The sequence below is a fragment of the Cupressus sempervirens genome, chromosome 9 (genome assembly GCF_028749045.1).
Source record: "Cupressus sempervirens isolate cs-2001-9-10 chromosome 9, ASM2874904v1, whole genome shotgun sequence".
Classification (NCBI taxonomy): Eukaryota; Viridiplantae; Streptophyta; class Pinopsida; order Cupressales; family Cupressaceae; genus Cupressus; species Cupressus sempervirens.
Window position 1 is genome coordinate 708,926,802 of NC_143126.1, and position 6,499 is coordinate 708,933,300.

Sequence of the window (6,499 nt, forward strand, 5' to 3'; positions counted from 1 at the left end):
TTCCCAACATTTTTGGTAAAAGAAAACCTAAAATCCATCTGGTCCTAGTGACTTCTCTGGATTCAAGCTAAATACCACACTTCTAACTTCTTCTAGCATTATAGGTTGGTTTAAAGCTTTGTTGTCTTCTGGGGATATCAGTTTGCGGATTACTTTCAGCATTTTATCTTGCTCTACTTTATTTGATCCCTCTGTGTTGTTTAAAAGTTTTTGAAAATGATTTACGAGAGTTTCAACAATTTTGGGAGGGTTATCAGTATATTGACCTCCCTTACCTTTGATCCTAGTTATTGTGTTCTTTGTTCTATTATATATAGTTGAGTTATGGAAATACTTAGTGTTTTGATCTCCTTCTTCCAATCTCCTTTCCTTGGACTTTTGTTTCCAGAAGTCTTCTTCCTTTGTCAGAATGTCTTCTTGTTTTGCTAACAATTCCTTTTCTAATTCATAACTCTCGTTATTCATTCCATATTTAATTACTTCTATATTTAATTCCTTTAATTTATCTTCAATTTCTAATTTTTATTTAAAAATGTTCTTAAAATGATCTTTGTTCCATCTAAGAATGTATTCTTTAAGCATCTTCATTTTGGATACAAAAAAAAACATTTTTCAGCCCAGAAAGTCACCTTGAGACCACCATACTTTGATATTTTCTAAAAAATTAGCATCTAGAAACCACAATTTTTCACATTTAAAAACCCTTCTAATGCATTTTTGAGGTTTGGTCAATTCCAATCTAACCGAGAAATGATCAAAACTTGCGAAAGGCAATATCTCAGTTTGGATGTTCAGATTATTGATATCGAGATCTCCTTTAATGAAGAACCTCTCTAGTTTCTCCGTAATGTACACAAAATCCTTCCTCCTATTATTCCATTTGAAAATCCCATTATAGCAAGGGATATCAGTTAGATTATGATCTAAGCACCATTCTCGGAATTCCTTCATGGGCTGAGAGATTCATGCAATTCCCCCCATTTTTTCATTCAGATTTAGAATAGTATTAAAATCTCCTCCTAGAATTATTGGGATATTTTGAAATTTTCCCATATAAGAACTAATCTCTATCCAAACTATTTTTTTCTCTACTATAATAACTGGACCATAAATATTAAATAAAATAAACTTAATATTAAATTTAACACTACTTACCATTCCACAAATCCAGTCATTTTTAGACATTAAGATTTCTCTAGAAATTTTCCTATGATTCCATATAAACCCTAATCCTCTAGATGCTCCTATAGATTCATGCATGCTACTGCTCTAATTTTTTACTAAATTAATACCTTCTATTTTATTTAGTTTAGTTTTTTGTAATAGGATAATGTCATATTCAAATTTTTTTAGGTTTTGTTTTAGAATTCTTTTTTTGTTAGGGGCATTTAATCTCCTAATGTTCCATGTTGTGATCTTCATGGCTCCGTGGGAAGGCTCTTCCCCTTCCCTTTATTAATTAGCTGACTGATTTTCTGTTATTCCCTGGCTTTACCATATGCTTCTCTAAGCTCCTTGAGTGATTTCCTACCTCTCTTTGCTACTATCTTTCCATAGTTAGGGAATTTATTCCCTTCCAAGTACTTTGAGATACACAGGTGTTCCATATTTTCTTGAGCACACTTGACTATTGCCTTTTCTAAACTTTCTTTCTTTTCTATGATTGCCTTTAAATCAAGTTCTAGAAGCAATTGCTCTAATAGATCTTTTTGAAATATTGTTTCTATATCTTCAAACACTTCATATATGTTTTCCATCTTTGTGTGACTAACCATTTTGTCCTCCTGATCAAATACCTACAAATCCTTTTTAAGATCTGTAGATGTATAATTTTCTCCTCCTAGTTGTAGGACCTTCTTCAGGAGCTCCTCTTTTTCTGCCATATTATCCTTATCTTCATTATCTGAATCAAAAACTCTACTTAGCTCTTCTAACAATTGTTCTATATAATCATACCCCTCCATATTTAGTTGATTTGTTTCTATTTCTTTTCTCTTGTCCTCTTTTTGATTCCGAAACTTTTGAAAATCTTGAATAGGAATGTCTTCAGGAGTTTCTACTGCTAAAGCATTAAAACCATCTAAATGATCCTTCTTTGGAGATGGGATTTGCCAAAATTTGGTCAATCTTTTGATAGGTACCATTCTAGTAGAGTCCTTTACCTCAAAAGGTTCTATCCTTTGGCCTACTAGGGTTCATTCTCTTAATTCTTTGCCTTGCTCTACTGTAACATCAAATAATAGATCTTGTGCCTTATCCTCTAAACTCCTAGGAGAGACTGCTAGCTCCTTATAATCCTTTATGTTACCTTCTATCTAGATTTTCTCTTTGCTAATAATGCTTTTGATTGCCTTTTTCTTCTTCAGCTTCCTTTCTTTTTTCTTTAGCTTCTTTTCATCCACTATGATGCTCTGTAGTCTCTGTCTATTTGTTCCTACAAGATACTCTTTTCCAAAATTTAAGAAATCCTGTTGATCTGTCTAATCCAAGGAGAGATCCTTGGTCTCATATCCATCTGCCAAGTTATTTGTATCCTTCTTTGAAGACCCTTCTCTATTTATAGCTAGAGTGGAACCCCTAACTTGTTGATTTGCCTTATCGTGTATTCCTACCTTCTAGTTCTTCTTGCCATGCTTATCCTCTTTATCAATTATCTTTAGATTTACAGATTCGTCTGTAGAATTGGATAACCCAAATTTTCCTACTATTCCAAGCATTGTTTCCTTGCTCCAACCTCAACCAGATAGTATTCTAAGTTGGAGGTTCTTGGGAGAAATCTAAATGAAGACCTTCTATAATCATCTAGTTTGATGATTTCCGAAATTCTGCCCTCATACCTTTGAAAATTTAGATTATATGTGGATCTATTTGTGATTAACTTTACATGTTTGGGGTTTGAATTATTAACCTTCTATTTAATAAGAAGTTTTAAATTGTTATAGCTTTCAAAAGTAGCATCCAATCCAATTAATTCTCCTACTACTCTACCAATTCTTCTAATTATTCCTATGATATTTAGTTATGGTGGAAAAGACTTAAGCTCAAACCATGTAGGATAATTAGATCTAAGTTATCCTCTCTATAGTTAGGGATCCAATTAAAGAAACTCATCGCATGTCCCTTGAACAAACAATCAAAAATATTCAATAATTCTTTTTTAATTTCTCCATTCTTGCAAAGCAAAAAAATTAATCTATGAGTATAGTGAGATACTTACCTGGCAGCCAAAAAGGTCCTCTAGCCATTCAATCAAATGTTGAAGTACTACTTTGGGGCCATTCCAGTAGGCGAAGAGGCCAAAATCTTGGCAATCTTGGCAACACGCCTCACTCTCTTGATTACTAATAATCAAAACATTTTCTTCACAATCTTCAAAGTGGAGTCGAGGGTTCTTTGAGGAGGTTTGTTTAACTTGGTCTATGGAGTTCTCTCTATGATGTGGTGGGATATAAATAGGAGACAACTACGATTTGGCTGAAGCTAGCTGATGTGGAGGAGTTACAGTGGGTGGATGAAAATTGAAACCCTTTTGTTTTAGAAAAAAGGGATTCAAATTTAGTTTTGCATATTTGGTAGCATTGAAAATGAAGATTTTCCTATCTAAGCTTTCTAATGTGTGGATATTTGATTCTAGCTTATTATGAAAAACCACTGGCTGGCTTGAAGGAAGCTTCTTAGGGTATTGATTTGTAGACCTGTTGGAAGCACTATTGTTTAAACCTGCCAGAGGAGTGAAAGAATTTGTCAATTCATCCCTGAATTGCCCTCCATTTCTTGTATCAATTCTTCATTTTTGTCTAAAAGGGTTGCTCACATTTTGCCATGGTGGATGATTCGTTCTGGAAAGCCCTAATTTTCTGCTTTTTAGAGACCTTTTGGTTAATCACCTACTTGCATTATTTGAATTCACAAATTTCGCATGATTTGAATTTTTCACTTTGCCTGACACTTTTTTTCAATTCTGAAAGTTAACTATTTTAATTATAAAATAATAGAAAAAATAATTTATTTAATTAGTAAATAAAAAATTGAAAAAAAGTTAGCCATTTTTTAGCCAAGAGGCTTTTTGTGGGAACTTTGTTCCCAAAAATTGAAATTTTGACAGAAAAGTTGTCAGTTCACTAGAAAAGTTGTTAGTTTGACTGGAAAATTGTAAATCATTTTTGATAATTCTCACTCCACTTTTAACTCTTGTTTTTGTATTTATTAGCTGTTATCTCCACTTTTAACTTTATTTTTTAATTTTTTCATTTATTTAAAAAATTAATTACTCGTGATCTCCAATTAGCTCATGTCATTTAACTTTTGATTTTTAAAATTGATTTAGATTTTAGTTTTTAAATTATTTTAATTTATTATTTATATTAGTTTAGTTCTTTAAATATTATTTTTTAGCTACTATGATTTATTTAGTCGATAGAATATTTGTTAGAGATGTTACTATTTTTTCATATTTCTCTTATTAATTTTTTATAATATATTTTTAATGGAGTTTTTCAAAATAGTTATTTTTCATATTTGATACATTGAATTTAAATAAATAATATTTATTAATCTATTTAAAATATTTTTAGTACATATTATGTTATTTAAATTGAAAATTATTAATAATCTAATATGTTCAAATTATTTTAAAAATAATTACTTGTGATCTCCACATTAGCTTATGTTGTGATCTATATTTATTTAACTTTTGATTTTTAAAATTGTTTTAGGTTTTAGTTTTTAAATTATTTTTTATATTATTTTAATTTTTTAAAATATATATTTTTAGTTTCTATAATTTATTTAGTCAAATATAATATTTGTTAGAGACATCATTATTTTTTCACATTATTATTGTTTATTTCTTTTATTAATTTTTCATAATATATTTTTTGATGGGTTTTCCTAAATGATTTTTTTTCATATTTGATAAATTCAATTTAAATAAATAATATTTATTAATCTATTTAAAATATTTTATTAAATATTATTTTACTTAAATTTAAAATTATTAATAATATAATTCAAATAAGATTATATGTTTAAAAATAATTATATTATCAAGCAACTATCGGCTTATCGTTGCAAGCACAAAAGCGTGCAACTACTAGTTTTTAGAATTATGCTATAAATTAAGATTTGGACAATTTCAAAGTGTGACATAATTTTAAATTTATTAAAATATAAATATGTTGTCATATTTTAATAACTAAAGTTTAAAATACATTTTTAAAAAAATTAAATTAAATTTTAAGATAACTAACATTAATTATAAAAAATATATAATACATTGTCAATGTTTAATTATTAAAATTTAATACTTTTAAAGTATTTAGAATCTTTTTTATATTCTTTTAAAATTATTATAATTCACATCACCTTTCAAGTGGGAGGGTTGAATATTATTAAACCATCTATGATGTCCTTGTGCCAGAGTAAAGATTTGTAATATAAGTCCCCCAAGCTCCACAACTTTGCATGGTATACTTAAACCAATTTAATTTTTTAAAAATATTTATTATATTAGTTTAATAAATTACATATTTAAAAAACTATACAAGCAATATGAAATGTAGAAATCTCGTGACTTTATTACATAAATAAATTCAAAGAAAATTAATCTATAATTTTTTTAAACATATCAAGAAAATATTATTGAAATATTATTATCATTTTATATGTATTAAGTCCCACTTTCCTTGTTATCATCATCAAAAACATTTTTTTAGTACATGTCAAAAATATATATTGTAAAGGTTTTATCATATAGTGTCTTAATTGAATAGTAAATTTCTTGTTCTATCCATTATAGTCTTAATATTGATATTGTGTTATTAACTAGCAATCACACCTTACCGTGCAATAGATACACAGAATTTAGGTGTAAAATTTTATCTTTCTTAATACTTGTATAGGATATCATAATGAGTTATTTTCTTTATTAGTCATATTTCAATATGTGTAGTTTGTCATTGTGTGTCCCATTTAATATAGTATATTTGGTAATAAACAAACACCTTGTCAATTAAGTCGAGGAATGAAAGGAGCAACAATTGAGATGCAAGCCTCTTCCATGCCAAAGAATAACACAATTTTATTTGTGAATATTTTGCTACTCCCTAAGTATGAAAACAAGTTGCTGTAAATTCTCATTTCATCCTATAGAATGTTTTCTTTATAGTATTGTAATATGTCTGGCTCACTTTTCATTTAGTATGCAAGCTCGTTGAAACCTATGTAGTTTACAAAATTTCAATCAACAAAGATCTTGTAGTTCTGAACTTTGAATTGCAAGTTTTGAATATATATTATATGTATTTTTAAAATAATTCAAACTTACTTGAACTGGTTGTTCCAAATCTATTTTTGTTGAAGGGGGTTTATTTGATGATGTTAGAAGGCGCATCTCCTCTACTTTTCATCATACAAAAAATGGCTTTTGTTGCATTTGTGCATATCTTTCAAATGTGAATGAAGGTTGAATACAGAGGTCTACAAGTTTGCCTACTCTTGA